This window comes from Malania oleifera, chromosome 13, assembly GCF_029873635.1.
Source record: "Malania oleifera isolate guangnan ecotype guangnan chromosome 13, ASM2987363v1, whole genome shotgun sequence".
NCBI classification, from domain to species: Eukaryota; Viridiplantae; Streptophyta; class Magnoliopsida; order Santalales; family Ximeniaceae; genus Malania; species Malania oleifera.
Genome location: NC_080429.1, coordinates 28,049,410 through 28,066,824, shown reverse-complemented (window position 1 = coordinate 28,066,824; position 17,415 = coordinate 28,049,410).

Sequence of the window (17,415 nt, the reverse complement as noted above, 5' to 3'; positions counted from 1 at the left end):
GCGTCCTTATGATTTTAAACTCACATGAGTCACACGGTTTGAGTTTCTATTTTGAGTTGGATTGCGACTAATTTATTATGTTATATTGCTTACAATTTTACTTGCATGAATCAGGAGTTGTTAATTAGTATAAATGATTGAATGATTTATATAGTTACTAAAAAAGATAATACATAAACTAATCGCAAGTTATTGTATACAACTTAAATTATTATGACAAAAAATACATTAATAATAAAATTATATTTGAGAATGGCGGATTATCTGCCCATCCGCCATGAATTATCCGACCCAAAACCGCCTAATCCGCCACATAAACGAGTCGAATATGAATTATGATTTTTTTACCTGATAATCCGCCTTATCCGCCACGGATAAACCGACCCGATCCGCTTTGCCAAGTCTACTTCCTGATGGCTCTATTTATAGTAAAAAAGAGAAGAGAGAGAGAAGGGGGCAAAAATGACCTTTTCACTCTTTAAAATATCATTCCTCTAATAGGAAAGAGCTAAATAAAGTTAGGGTTACTGGTAAATTCAATGATGAATTTTGAAAAATTATATGAAATTGAAAAAAAGAAATAAAAAAGGGCATAAATGCCTAAGCATGCAGGGTCCACTCTCTTGACATTGAGATTGGGCTTCACTCTCCTCGAACATTTTTCTTTTAGGGATTTTTTCATTTAAAAAAAAATTATTCTCTCTTTTTATTTAATTCTTTCACTTCCTATTCTTTAATTTTTTAAAATTAGTATAAAAATTAAAAAAATATAAAAAAAAATTCATAAAAAAAACTTGCTCAACAAACTTATCATCACCTCAACTTGATTAAAGAAAAGCTCAATAAATGTCATGATATACATATACAAACAATGAATTTTCTCTAATTTTCTAGACATAAAAAATATAATAAATCATTGAGAATTGTTTTTTACTCCCCTGAGAAATTTGAATAGTTATATAATTGGATATTACCCCAAAGTAGATAATTTTAGACTTTTAAATCAAAGTATGGTCATCTTCTCTCTTCCCCACAAATTTTCAAAAATACCATAAAAGAGTTGAACATTGATTTTTGACTAGAAAATCCAAAAAAAAAAAAAACGCAGGCTTTCAATTTTAAGCTTGAGAAATATATATATTTTTTCACATTAGAGAATTTGACTCAAAAAATTTGAAAGTTGTATTCAATCATCTGAACTAGTGGCACGTGATACTTTGAGATTAATTGATTTTACGATTTCACTTTTTTGATTTTCAATAGCCAAATTTTAAATAACAACACATTTTTACACTCTCATAACTATTTTATCTCCTTTTCTCCTCAAATCATGAATTTAGATGATTTTTCTTCTCAAAATTTTATAAAGTTGACTCAAAATAGAGTGTCAACAATGATTTTTATATTTGAGGAGTATTTTGATAGTCATTACACTCGAGACCTTCGCTTTGGGCAGGGTCTACCTATTTGATATCATGGATTAGTTATGGTGAGAGAGATGAGGGGCAACACTTACACATGAGTGCTACTAAAATAATTTTAACAAATTATGACAATAGAAATAATAAGAAAAAATGTGCGTGTGTCTGTGTCCGTGTCTCTCTGCCCGTGATAATATAGGAATAATTTGGGATTACCTATGCAAAAGTAAATTTTTGAAAAAGTGCTGAAATCAATAACTATGGAAAGACATAAGTGTTGTTTGATTGTATTTAGAAATAAGAATTAATTATAATTTTAACAAATTATGTCAATATAAATAACAAGAAAAAAATATGTATGTGCTTGTGATAATATAGGAATCATTTGGAATCACTTATACAAAAATAATTTTTTGAAAAAGTGCTGAAAATAATAACTATTGAAAGACATAATGCTGTTTGTCTGTATTAAAAAATAAGTATTGATTAAAAAAGTGGTGTTTGGTGATCCACTTTTATTGTAAGTGTTGTATTAATTTAGATTTTTTATTTTGATAAATAATTAATATATTGTTGATTATTTTCTAAATAATATTGGCTACCTGAGGAATCGAAAGGTTTGAAGTGGGATGTGGAATGTGATTGGTGATGGATGGTGGTTATGAAATCGGTTTGAGATCATCTCGCATCTGCATCTAGCTTTGTTGTTGAGGTGGGAGGGAACAAGAGATGGGGTTTGTTTCATTGAAAAATCAATGCTTCTCTATGACCGACACTAGTTTTAGGCGGCGTCGAGATGAAAGCTAGGGGAGAAAATGGGATTAGATGCCCCAGTAGTCCTAGCCGTAAACGACGGATACTAGGCGCTATGCGTATCGACTAGGGTACTGCTGTAGCTAATGCGTTAAGTATCCCACCTAGGGAGTATGTTCGAAAAAATGAAACTCAGAGGAATTGGCGGGGGCCCGCACAAGTGCTGGAGCATGTGGTTTAATTCGATGCAAAGTGAAGAACCTTACCAGGCCGGGCTTGAAATTTTAATTTAATATTAATTTAAAATAATATAGGGTCCTTCTAGACACCACATTTACCTAATCATTATATAGTAAAATTTAGGTATTTTTACCCTATTTTCATTAGATTTAAGGCATTTTTTTAGAGTGTTTTTGCTTTTAAAAAAATGCATTGGAGTGTTGTCTACGGTCATTGCCTAAGCATTCACTCTCTGAGTGGGTCCTTCATTTCACTCAACCTTATCGTTTTGTTTGTGTGTTGGTACACTAGGATTTGTAAAATTTTTTATTTGTATTTTTTTTTTATAATACAATCAAAGATGATGAAAAAATAAAAAATAAAAAAAGCCTTGACTATCCTTGAAACTCCAATTGAGCCCGCCTTCCAAGGGTTCTTGTGCCTGCACACACAAAAGATCGAAGCATAGGTTAATGGCAACCCAATAAAGAATTGGATGGCAACTAAGCATATTGTGTAACGACCCGAATTTTTAAATGAAATTTAAATAATAAAAAAAGGAAAATTTGAAAAAGGGAAAAGAAGGGAAGCTGCCAAGCTTTGTCGACGAACATAAGGTTTAGTCGACGAAGGCTTTAAAGATTTCGTCGACGAACACAGGGCTTCGTCGACGAGAAAATACCGAGAGGGGTTCCGAGGCAGCCTGAATTTCATCGATGAATATAGGGTCTCGTCAACGAAATTTATGAAGAACTCATCGACGAAGATCGGGCTCGTCGACGAATTTCGCCGCCTATAAATATGAAAAATCCGATTTTTATTTCATTTTTCACGCTCCTCTCTCTCCTCTTCCGCTCTCTCACTCTCTCTCTTTGATTTTGGGCTGGTTTTACGCCAGATCGAAGATCTGAGGCTACCATGATGCTCCTGGTGAAGTTCCCTGCAAGTTTGTTGGAGCGGATCGTCGGGTAAACGAAGTTGGAAATCATCCCAAAGTTGAGGTAAGACTTTTTTAAGCCAAATTAGACTTTATGGTAGTTATAGAAATTGACGTACACATGAAAATACTGATGATTAATACTGGGAGTTTTGAGTTTCAGGATATTAAGTAGGAAATCCTATGGGGTCAGGCTAAGATTTTAGGGGGGCTTTCTTAGTAGCCAGGTAAGGGAGTAAACTAAAGCAGTTTTTTTTTTTTTTTCCATGCAAATTATTATTGATTGTTAGTAAATTTATTTTCAGAAAAACATATGATATACCTATATATTATAGATGAAATGTACGTTTGGGAAATACTGCTATTATGATGAAACGTATATGTATGTATGAGACGATAGAAAAGCACTATTTTAGAATATGAAATATGACGTTTAACAGAGCATGTGTGGCATGAATATTATTTTACGTGAAATGAGATATGATATGTATGCTTTTACGTGTAAAACACATTTTCAGGTATTTTGGAAAGACGAGTTATGCTATATTGAGTTTGACGAATATATGATAAAAGAGTTAGTTTTTTTGAATGTAAATACTTGAAATGATTCGGCACGAGGCCGTATTGATGTTATTCGTGCGAGGTCGTATTATTATGTTATCGGCATGAGGCCGTATTTATGTTATTGGTGCAAGGCCATATATATATATATATATATTTACTATGATTTTGGCATAAGGCCATACGTATGATTTCGGCGCGAGGCCGTATCTATGTTTTTGGAACGAGGCCGTGTTGATGTTACGTATGTTCATGTATTATATGTTATGGCAACCAGGATGTTAGTTTAGTTCAGACCAGGAGCTCGGTACCGTAGCTATGGGTAGATCAGATTTGGCACGAGGCCGTATTAGTACTAACCATTTCACGAGGGGATGGGAGATGGATAGTCGATGTGGCTTTCAGTAGAGTGTGGATGTCCACTTGGAAGTCCAGCCTAGGGTGTGGCGGGCCCATCGTACTTATAGACATATTTGATTCGGCAGTGGTCAGCCAGCCATTGTCGGGTCCCACCTTCGGGCTGCATAACCCGTCATGGGGGGTAATACATGACATTAGCTAACTATTCATCCTGGGTATATTTTCAGTATTACGAGTTATAACAGATGTTTATGTATGTTATGATTTATTAACGAATATGAAAATACATGATTATCTAGCATGATATTATGATCATTTCCAGATTTATGAAATGTACTGTATATGTATAAGCACTTTAAAATATTCATGTTGCCACACAGCTGTATTTAGTTTACTTTCCCTTATTGAAAAGTGTCTCACTCCCAACATTAATATATTTTTTAGGAAACCTAGAGAGACTGGCGGGTTAGGGCCGCCGTTGAGTGATTGGTGCTTCCCTACTAGAAGGGTAAGCCCTGAGCTAGGACTAGGAGATTTTTGTTACATAGTCCTAGTGTTATTTTGACTTTTTGGAGATTGTACATATGAACAGTATATTGACGTTAACAGAAAGCTCTGGTATTATGTTTTATGGATGGATGTATGGATTTTTTATGTTTACTGCTGTTAGGTTTTCAGCTGTGTATGACAGATGTCCCCGTTACCCACAGGTTCGGGTTGACCATTTATTTATTATGTTGCATTTTATTGAGGGACGTTAGATATTGGGTTTGAAAATTGAGGTGTATTCCCAAGAGGGAGGTGAATTGGGTATTTTAAAATTTTATGCGAAAGCTTTAGTCAATTTCAAAACTAATTTTACAAGTGCTCTAACTTCTTAACAACAACAGTATTCTCAATAGACAATTATATATATATATATCCTTAAAATCTAAGAGTCTAAGCTAATATTTCAATAAGTGACCAACCTACTCACAGAAAATCAATATCTATACGAATATGCTTAAATACATAATATTAACAATATTCACAAATATATACTTAGCGACAAGATAGTTAAAGCTTTAACTTGAATAGGAGATAAACCAACACAATAATATTCCAACATATTAAATCAAAATTATATTCGTAACTACAACAGAGTTTAATCAATAAGAGTATTTACAACATTCACAAATCAAAGTAAATATGCTTTGAAAATAAAGGAGATAAGGGAAAGAGTGATGCCCGATTTTTTACAAGGTTCGGTAATCGTCCCTACGTCCTTGTTTTAGTGTTTTGTCCGACTTGAACACGCGCAGCGAAGCAGACAATCCATCATGAATCACACAACATTCATTAATGCGAACACTCAAAGATGAAATATACTAAAGAAGCAATCAATCAATAATAAGAACAAGCAAAACATAACTAGAACACACAAGATATACATGGTTCGACAATAAACCCTGTCCATGGGAGCAGCACTTCGGTTTTCACTATGACCATGTCAAAGTTTACATCTTTGGGTTACAATAGTGTTTAACTATGAACCCAATGTCTATATAAGAGTTCTAGTAAACCTAAACTACATCTATAGTGATCCCCCAAAGAAAAATCCTCCAGATAAGCCTAATCTACAAGCCCTTGAATTCAAATTATGTAATCTATGCCAACTGAAACATTCGACATTTTAGGTCAAATAGTCGATTGTTTGGTGCTGAGAAAATAACCTCCTGCATATTGCCTGAAATCGTTGATGATTTGGCCCAATTAGTCGACGGTTTGCCCTTAGTGCTGCAAACTCCTCTCATGCAATTGTCCATTGCTTTACATAGATTTCTTTGGTACATATGATCTGCTCTGAATATAAGCCACATCTCCAACAAACTCTACCTTGGAAAATATTCACCACCTTGGAAATTTGAAAGCGCAACTGCTACTCCTCTTGGGCCTGCAGATTGGGTCCGTCTCCTCTCTAGCACTTGGAAACGTTGATCAAGTCCAAGAAATGCTTGAACTTGTTCGTCGTGACCAACTTCATCAGCATATCCATTGCATTATCAGTGACAATTATGATGTATTCTCAAAAGGGGGGGGGGGGAGGTTAATTGGAAATTTAAAACTTCATAGTTCAATTTATCACAATTCCAAGATCCAAAATCAGTATAACTCAACCTAGGGTCTCTCTAAGCAATAACCAATTCAAATGACAATATATGGAAATATGTAAATCATGCTCATCATCCACAATAAGTCAAATAAAAATATGCATGTGTAGGAAAGGTAAATAGTTGAGAGAGAGAGAGAGAGAGACACAATATTTGTTATTGGGGTTTGGCCAATCTTGCCTAAATCCCCGCCTAAAGCTAACTAGAAAGAGGATTCCACTATTTGCTCACTTTAACCAGACGGAGTGATGCCGTTTGCACTCTCCTTTTAGGGCAGAGACTCCCCAGCTCAATTACGGGACTGAGCCACAACCAATTCTCCTTGCGAGGCGGAGACACCTCAACTTAATTACTAGTATGAACCAAACTGTGCACACTTTACAGGATGGTACAAATCCTAAGTCATCTAATCGGGTTCGAGCCAAACCAGGACTTCTTATAGGGCGAGTCTCCCTCTTCAGGCCACGTCTAGAATATAACTGATAATATTTTTGTACAAACATATTGCTTCTAAAATAAGTAGAGATGTACAATATGAAGCTCAATATACTCTCGTATGATATGAAATAAAACTCAGTAGAGTAAGGTTATTTTTATTTAAATGATACTTGCAATCTTTGAAAAATGATATGTATGATAAATACTCAAAGATCCAAACCCCAAATAAATATCTCAAAAATATTTTTCAATGAAGAGTAGAAGAACCTAGGGTTTGCTCTCTAGAGGATTTTTGCACAAATGAATATGTATGTTCATTGTCTAAAAATAGTGTGCAAAAATATTCACAAGCTAAAAATGAGTTTCTCAAAAAATATTTATCAAGAAGAAATATGTGGAGAAACTATAACCTTATTCTCAAGTATGATTTTGAAAAATGAAGTAGGGTGAGAGTAAATGCTCTTTAAAAGTAATTTTGTAAAAAAAAAAAAGAATGGAAGAGCTTTGATCTTTTTCAAAACAATTTCTCAATATAAATGATTCTTTAAACAATCCTCAAGAGCAATATTTGCTAATGAGGAGAGTAATGAAATTATCAAAGCTCTCTTAAAAAAAATTTCAAGGAATAATGAAGAGAGTAGAAGAAATAAGGCACAAAATGTTTGGGAGAATTTTTAGGCAAATCTCTTGTCTTTAATTATGCTTATGAAAGGGGTATTTATAAATTCCCAAAAATTCAAACCGTTAGGGACATGTTGGGAATTTTCTAATTTATTTAATTCAAATTTAACCCCATTTTAATGCTGAAAATTTACCAAATCCAAGAGGTTTGGTTGACCGGGGAAGCCACTGGTTGGCTGACCATAGTTATAAAATTGAAATTTTAAAGCGGGTTGGTCGGCTAGGGAATACATTGTAAAAGAGGGGAAATCAACCACATTAAAATTACCTTCTACTGAGGTCCGTTTGATATCCAAAAACTGCTCAGCAACAATCGGACAAGTGGGGAATGTTGGGGGTGAACCAGAAAAGTTTGGGTAGAACCAGATCTAAGTGTTAGCTAGGTAAGCATCCTATAGTAAGAGGAATAGTTATGAACCTTGTATACCATCCCCATGGGGGTGGTGAAGGGAGGGCCCCAATTGGTAGAAAAAAACCAACAACCCCTTGGGGATAATACATCGGTCAGCTGGCCTAAGCGATTCTACGAACCTTCGTAGGTTCGGTCGGCTGATGCTTAAGCCAGTCTACCAATTCTTAAGGATCGGTCGGTTGAGGACATTTTGGTCTAAAGCGATAGGTTGGCCGAGCTTAGATAAAAGACTAGATATGCAATACCGATCGGATAGGCATTTTAGATCATTTTGGGGACAATCGGGCAAGCTTTGACCAAAATTACAATTTTCCCCTTGGGGCATGGTCGGTCGGCTAAGGTGTTTAAAACATGAAAAGGTCGGCCGACCGAGGTCAGTAAAAATCCAAGTGTTTGCCCTAATTTTGAGCTTAAAAATTTCACCCCTATATGTATGAATGTGACATTTTAGTTAGGGGATTTTTCATGAAAAAATTGGGTTCCCTAAGGTCAGTCTATGGCCATTATGAGCATCAAATCACATCATGTATGATGTGCATTATTACAACCCAAATATAAAAACAAAATGCAGTATAGATAAATCAAATGACTTCTTTTCTATTGCTCTTTAGTTTTCATGGAATGCGCCAAGTGTATAAGTTTTAAGTTCCTCCTAGCTTTCATTTCCCCTTAATCTTATGTGTGATTTGAATTAGAAGCCTGTTCACATGCTAAGTACACACATAAGATACAAGTGATTTGTCATAATTAAAACAGGATCGGACTCAAGAAGTCAACAATTAGACCTATGGACCTTCTTAAGGAGAAGTTTCCCTAAGGAAATCAGTTCCCTCTCCCTGTGATACCGCACATCAATATGCTTCGTCCTCGTATGGTACACTTGATTCTTTGCCAAGTAAGGGAAACTTTGACTATCACACTGTAGCCAAACTCCACCTTACTAGACACCCAGCTCTCTGACCAACCCTATAAGCCACAACGGTTCCTTGGCAGCCTCAACCACTGCTATGTACTCCGAATCGGTAGTAGATAATGCCACAAATGACTGTACCATAGACCTCCAAAAAATGGGTCCTCCCATAAAGGTAAATATATACCCCATGGTAGACCTCCTATCAACTAGGTCTTTTGCATAGACAGCATTTGCGTACCCCACCACTGTTGGATCACTCTGTTGTACTCTGAACTCTATGCCATATCTGGTCATACCCCTTAACTACCCGAGAATCCACTTCACGGCATCCCAGTGCTGTCGACCCAGATTTGAGAAGAGCTTATGCACCACCTTGACAGCATGTGCCAGGTCTAGCCTCGTACACACCATGGAATACATCAGAATTCTCACTACGCTAGCATAGGGGACCCTCGACATATCTCGAACCTCATCATCCGTACTTGGGCATTGGGCAGTAGATAGCCTGAAATGACTCACCAAAGGAGTGCACACCGATTTAGCATTGGCCATGCTAAACCTCGCCAACACCTTCTCCACATAGCCGCCCTAAGACAACCATAGTCTCCCTGCAGCTCTGTCCCTGCGAATCTCCTTACCATGTATTTTCTTAGCTGCACCCAAGTCTTTCATGTCGAACTCTTTTCTCAACAGAGTCTTCTATTGATTTACCTTGGTCATGTCTATAACATTAATCAACATATCGTCTATGTATAGCAGTAGAAAAATGAGAGACTCGTCCACAAGTTCCCTCATATAGACACAACTTTCGTACTCACATCTTCTATAGTCAATTTGGGTCATATAGGCATCGAACCTCTTGTACCACTGCCTTAGAGACTGCTTTAGCTTGTACAGTAACTTGTTCAATTTGTAGACTAAATGCTCTTGTCCAAGTTAGTTGAACCCTTCCAGCTTTGTCAAGTAATGCCATCCTTATGTCCATCTGCTCCACATGAAGATCATGTTGTGCCACCAGCTCCAATACTACCCTAATGGAAGTGTGTCAGACCACAAGGGATAATATTTCTTCATAATCTACTCCCTTCCTCTGCAAGTAACCCTTCTCTACCAAGCGAGCCTTGTACTTCTCTCTTTCCTTTTCTGAAACAGCTTTCTTTTTCCTGTATACCCACTTGCATCCAATTGCCCGCTTCCCAGCTAGAAGCTCCACCAAGTCCCACGTCCGGTTCTTATGCAATGACTCTTTCCCTTCCACCATGGTGCTTATCTAGCTACCTTTCTCCTGGATATGCATTGCCTACTGATAGGTAGTAGCATCTTCGCTGCTGGTGATAAGTGCATAAGACACTAGATCGTCAAAATCATATCTTGGGGGTGGCCTGATGACATGTCTGGGTCTGTCTACAACTATGCTTTGATGCAGCTGCTGGTCATTTAAGCTAAAACTTCCTGTGTCATCTCCACCCCTTGTTTCTGACTCCACCTGCACTGCTAGCTGATCTCTCTGGCTAGGACTCCTTGCATGTCTTCCTTGAGTCTCTAACTCCACCTGAATTGCACGCTCATTGCTGTTGCAATTTTTTGGCATCTGTTTCTCTATTTCATCTTGAGTATGCCGCAACATGGCGTTCTTATAAAAAACCACGTCCCTACTGATCACCACCTTATTTTCCACTGGATCCCACAGCCTGAACCTTTTCACACCTTTCTGATATCTCAAAAAGATGCACCGTTTAGACTTCGCATCAAGCTTAGATCTCTTCTTACCCACAATGTGCACATAGGCTGGACACCCAAATACTCTAAGTCCAGAGTAGTCTACCTTTTCACCAGTCCACACCTCCTCAGTAACTTTCCCATTTTGTGATGCCCTAGGTGATCTGTTTACCAAGAAACACGTCATATTAACCACCTTGGCTCAAAAATTCATGGCGAGCCTAGCCTGCAACTTGAGGCACCGACCCCTTTTAGCCAGCGTTTGGTTCATTCTCTCCTTCACACCATTTTTCTACAGTGTCCAGCGCATGGTAAAATGCCTCCTTATGCCTTGCTGCTCGCAGAACTCTCTGATCTTTGAATTTTTGTACTCAATCCCATTGTCTATCCTGAGGAATTTGATCTTTTTCCTAGTTTGGTTCTCCACTTCACCTTTCCACACTTTGAACTTGACAAACATTTCCGACTTGTGATGCATGAAGTAAACCCAGACCTTTCGTGAGTAGTTGTTAATAAAACTCATGAAATACACATTCCCCCTCGTAATGCCACTCTCATCGGTCCCCAAACATCGGAATGAATGTAGCCTAGCACTATCTCCGTCTTGTGTGTGGCCGTCATGAACTGAACCTGATTTTGCTTCCCAAGCACGTAATACTTGCAGAACTCAAGCTTACATGATTTTACCCCCTTCAAAAGATCTCTCTTATGAAGTTCCTGCATCCCACGTTCTCCCATATGCCCTAGATGCATACGCCATAGAAGAGTACTACTAGACTCAGATTCTATGGTTGCAGCTTCACCTACAACTGTGATACCCAGTAGTCTGTAAATATTATCCGACACTCTCTTCCCCTTCATCACGTTCAGAACTCATTTACTCACCTTCATTACTCCACCTTCCGACTTGTAATTGAACCTGTTACAATCCAAAGTGCCTAATGAAACCAGATTTTTCCTCAACTTTAGTAAGTGCCTCACATCACACAATATCAGCACTACACCATTGTACATATTGATTCTGATATTCCCCATCCTGATCGCTTTGCATGCAGCATCATTCTCTAATAGAATGGAACCAGAACTGACCAGCATGTACGTAGTGAACCAGTCCTTATTTGGCGTCATATGATACGAACATGCAAAGTCTAAAAAGTCAAGAATCTGCAAACTAATCTGACCTCAATGAAACCGAGAGAATATCATCGTCACTGCTCCCAAAATCTCCTTCTTTGACTACATTCGCCCTTGTTGATGAACCTTCTGTATTTTCAACACCTCCTTTCCTCCCTTTTGGATACTTAGGTTTTATGTGCCCTCTTTTACCACACTTAAAACACCGCACGTCTTCTTCTTCCTGGACTCATACCGAGCCCTATGGCCATTTGATCCACCTAAAAAATCGCTCTTCCCACGATCCTAATTTCCCTTTGCCACGAGCCCTTCGGCATGTGAACCCTCGTCGCAAGCCTTCTTCCTTATGTGGAACCCCAACAATGCACTCATGATATCCTCTAACTTTAGAGTTTATTTTCCTCAAGTTAGAGTCGTAATCATTTTTTGTATGTCGGAGATGTTGGTAGGGAAGCTAGTCGCATCAATGCCTTATCCTCTTCCTAGAACCTCACATCGACGTGCTTTAGACCACTAATGATCTAATTGAAAGTATTGATATGCTGAGAAAGATCCAAAACCTATGCTATCTTAAGCCCATAAAGCTTTTGTTTAAGATATAGCTTGTTCGTAAGTGACTTGGACATGTATCGACTTTCAATCTTCAACCATATTGTAGCCGATGATTCCTCATCCATGACGTTGTACATAACGTCATCGGCCAGACAATGTCGGATAATGGAAACCACCTTTTCTTCAAGCTCCTTGCAACTTGTCTTGTTCATGTTGTTTGACTTCTTTCTGTAAAATGCCTTCACCATACCTTGTTGCACTAGAAGATCTTTCACTCTTCGCTGCCAAAGCCTGAAATTACCCATTCCGTCGAACTTGTTCACATTGAACTTTGTTGGCCTAACATGGTTTACTAATCTTGTTTGATTAAAACAAATAAAAGGCAATTTAACATGTTCTATTGAAAGTGATGATACTTCACGAATTAGGTGTTTAAGTTCAAGTTCAAAGTTATCACAAAACTCATTGCAAGAATACATGAAAAAGAAATGAAAGCTCAAAGAACATATTCCAAAGACACCTTGTTGAAAGCTTAGAGAATTGATGGAAGCTTAGAGAATTCAAGGTCAGATAACAAGCATGAAGACTTAAAGCTTAGAATAGAATTAAATCTTAAGAGAGTCTCTATGTAAGTACTTTATTCAAATGATAATTTGATTGAATTTGAAGCTCATTAGGAAACTCATTGACTTAGAGACCATGTTTTGAAAAACTCCGAAAAATATTTTTCAAAAGTCTTACATTTTTTTGGGGAAAACAAAAGAGCAAAAAGAAATTGGAAACAAAATGAAAAATCACATTTTTGGTCTTTCCAGGCAACTGCCAAATTTAATCTAGGCGATTGACAAATAAATAAACTGATTTTGAGACAACCCGAGAGGACCCAAGTGACTGACTTGTGATGACCCAGTCGACTGACTCCTTGCCAAGTTTGAAATTTTCAGTGTTTTAATGAATCCAGCAAACTGACTCTTTATCCCTAGTCTACCGACTCTTCGAAATTTCAAATTTTAACTGTAACGGGAAGTTTCCAAATTTGATTTTTTGAATTCTAAACATTATGAAAACTTGGGAAACATTTTAAGTCACTTGGGGAACACAAAATACTATTGTTTAAACATCTATAAATACTCTCTAAGGCTAAGGATTCAATGTACCAAGAAAATACACAACATTCAAAGCTCTCTTGCTCTCAATACTCTCAAAGTTCTCTTGCTCTCAAACTCTTTGAAGTTCCTTATTGAGTTTTTCTGTGAATCTCTCACAAAATTTCTGAGCCTACTCTGAATTATTTCAATCTATAAAGAAAGCTTATGGTGATATACTTCTAAGGTTTCAAATTCTTTCAATTGTTTTTTTGAATTGAAGTATATTGTAGTGCTTAATTGTTGTACTAATAAGCTCTTATTGAAAGTGTCTTTGCACACCAAATTTGTTTCTTGTCTTCCTGCCCACAAAGGAGTGTGTAAGGTTACTCCTACTCGTAAAAGAGTGGTATAGTGGAATCCTTAGGTGTGTTGCTAAGGTAAGGACGTAGGCGGGTATAGCCGAACCTCATAAAACTCGTGGTGTCACTCTTTTCCCTGCTCTCATTTAATTTTCTGATCATACAAACTGCGTGGTTGGATTTTAAGTTTTGCTCATATAAACTATGTTGATTGGATATTAAATAAGCTGAAAATTAATTTGACTTTGGGATTGCAGAAAACCAAAAAGGAGTACATTGGTTGATCAATACTTATTGCGGAAACCATTAGGGAGTACGTTGATTGATTAACACCCAAGACTCATTAATTGAAAGTTTACTTAAATTTTGAGTTTTGGAAGAGTGTTGGAAATTTCAATTGTATTTCGCATTGAGAAATCAAATCTATTAATACAAGGCTTTTATCAACTATATTCTTAAGCTCTACTTTGAGTTACTTAATTGCTAAATCTTGGCAGCATTGCTGAATTCATTCTATATTGTGAATCTTGTTTTGAGAATCTTGGTTGGTTAAACTAAATTGCTGAAATAAGTATTCAAGTTAGAACTCTCATTCATAAAAGGTTTATAACTAAATTAATTTTTTGCTGAACTTATGATTGTAAACCAACTTTGTATGTGTGTTTGTTGAAACTAAAAAGAGTTAAGAAAAAATTAATTAAAGAGGGTATAAAGAAATTTTAACTTCCCAATTCAACCCCCTCTTGGGAATGATACTAAACTGTGACACCCCGATTTTCATACAATTTTTTTTAATAATATATAAATAATCACGTCATAAATCCACAACATCCACAAATCGGCCACGTCAACAATCCTACTACCATTTATACAACCCGACCCGCATTGGGTACCGGGTAAAAAGTATTTTATTATATTCAACCTAACAGCGGAAGACAATATACACATATTAGTCAGAATATAATACCCAGAGTATCAACATACATACAAATATTCACACTACCTTCCCATACTAAAAATTACTATTCAACACTAGGGGAATTACACACCTTCCTTTTCAAACTTCATCGAAGAGACCCCAACCATTGCAGAACCTGAAGCTCTGATACCATTTGTTAGTGTTTCATCCAACTTGAACATGAGTAGTAGAAGTACACAATTAATCATGAATCACTCAACACTCACTAATGCAAACACACAATGATGAAATATACTAAAAAAGCAATCAAAAAATAATAGTAACAATCAAAACACAACTAGAACACACAAGATATACGTGGTTCAACAATAGCCTACGTCCATGTAAGTAGCACTTCGGTTTTCACTATGAACAATGTCAAAGCTTACATCTTTGGGTTACAATAGTATTTAAGTATAAACCCAATGTCTATAAAAGAGTTCTAGTAAACCTAAACTACATCTATAATGATCCTCTGGAGGAAAATCCTTCAGATAAGCCTAATCTACAAGCCCCCGAATTCAAATCACGTAATTTGTGTCGATTGAAATAGTCAACTGTTTAGGTCAAATAGTCAACTGTTTGGTGCTAAGAAAATAACCTTATGCGTACTTCCTGAAACTGTCGATGATTTGGCTCAATTAGTCGATGGTTTTCCCTTAATGCTGTAGACTCCTCTCATGCAATTGTCTCTAGCTTCACGTAACTTTCTCCGATACATGTGATATGCTCCGAATATAAGCCACATCTCCAACACCTTGCCTCAAGCAACCAACTATGAGGATTCACTAATCCCTCCTTCAATAGGTGGAGAAACCTCTCTCTTTCAATAGGTGGAGAATCTCAAGCGAAAACAATCTTTTCGCTTGTTAACAACTCAATCATAGAGTCGTCAGTTTACACAACAAAATCAAGAACTGATTTTGTACAAAGAGAACTCTTTAACTAGAGTAGATTAGTACACAATAAACACTTTACAATACTCTCAGAAGAGATTTTCTTAGAAGCTCAAGGAGTTTGGCTAAGTTTTCTGGGTTTTGAAGGCTTTGAACTTGAAAGAACAACTTATAAAATAAATTTTAGAAAGAATGGTGCAAGACACGGGTTTTCAATTTAAATTGATATATTCAGTGTGCAAAACATGATTGGGGTTGACAATTTATAAGTAGGTTTGAATTATAGCCGTTTGTGCGTGTTTTGGTAACATTAAGATTTCTTGCCGTTTGCATAACTTAATACAGCGCTTCGGTCGACTGAATAGACCATTCAGTCGTCCAAACCAATTTAAATCTAAATTTCAAAACTGGTAGTAGCCATTCGATTGACTGAACTTGAAATTCGGTCACTCGAATTAACACTGTCTGAAACTTTAACAAGGGCAGTAGCCATTTGGCTGACTGAACTTGAGGTTTGGTTGGTCGAACTCTCTGATGCCAGACTAGTTTGTTCACACTTCTGCATTCATTCAATTGAGCATTAGCCTCAGGCTCCCAAACATCCTGAAATTCAATATTCCTTTAAATTTTGATTCCAAAAATGATTTTTAACCTTTGAAATAACATTTGAACTTCCTAAAAGTATTTTCCAAGTCTTTAAAAGGTATCTAGGGTCCAAATATATATCCTAAGAGTTTCACAACAAAAACCAACTAAGATGTACTTACATGAAACCTATTTTACAATACACATGATACACTATTTAGGTCTTTATGTCCTTAAGCATGCTCTTCATCCAAACTTTCCTTCAATAACCATCTTTCATTTGTTTGTATTCTTCATGACTTTCCATTATGCATCTTTTATTGTGCTTTTTATATAGTAATACCTGTAAATACACTTGATAGCACAATTATATGCATTGATTTGTCATTATCAAAACGAGATCAAGTTTTGTTAGGCCAACAGGGCTTGGCATTAAAATTGGATGCCCACTGTAGGCTTGTGCTGGATTTGAAGCCCAACTTGGGCTTATTTTGAATTAAAGGCCCACTATGGGCCTCAGTTGGATTTGAAGCCCAACTTAGGATTGTTTTGAATTGGAGACCCACAATGGGTCTAGTTTTGATTTAAAGCCCAATTGGAGCTTCTTTATTTGTCGATTTAAACCCCAAATATAGCTTGCCCCTTGCGAGATCTCCCCCTACAACAGCCCTTTTCCCCTACTTGCTCCACCAAACTACACACGTAAACCCTATAGTCTCTCCAGAGGCTGCTTCCCCCATACTTCTCTTACTTGCTCCCATAAAATTCCAGAGCTAATCAAGCTCCTGCCCCCTTTTTTAGCCTATACATAGAAAGGTTGAAGAGAGCTCTAGGGGAAAATTTGAGAAAAAAAGGCACCCAAGGAGAGTCATTAGAGCATCAAGAAGAGAAAATAGAGAGAGGAAAGTAAGAATAGATAGAGAGTTTAGAAAGAGAAGCAGGGTCCGATGAAGAAGCAAAAGATCAAAGAGGCTATTAGGAAGGAGCATTTAAAGGGAAAAGAAAAATGCAATAACTTGAGGAGGCTTGTTGCATTCAGAGTAGAACAAAGAAGTTTAGTGGGTAGTACAAAAGCAGAACTCAGACTCAGAGAAGGAGAAGTAAGGGCAAGAAAGTAAGTATCCCAACCCTTATTACTGGTTTTGAGTGTTCGTTTGGATGATTGATTGTGGTTGCATAATATTTAATTCAAAACCCAAAACTCCAAAATTGAAACAAATAGAACGGGTCATTCAAATCCAAAATTTTGAATCCTAAATCGGAACCAAAGATTGGTGCC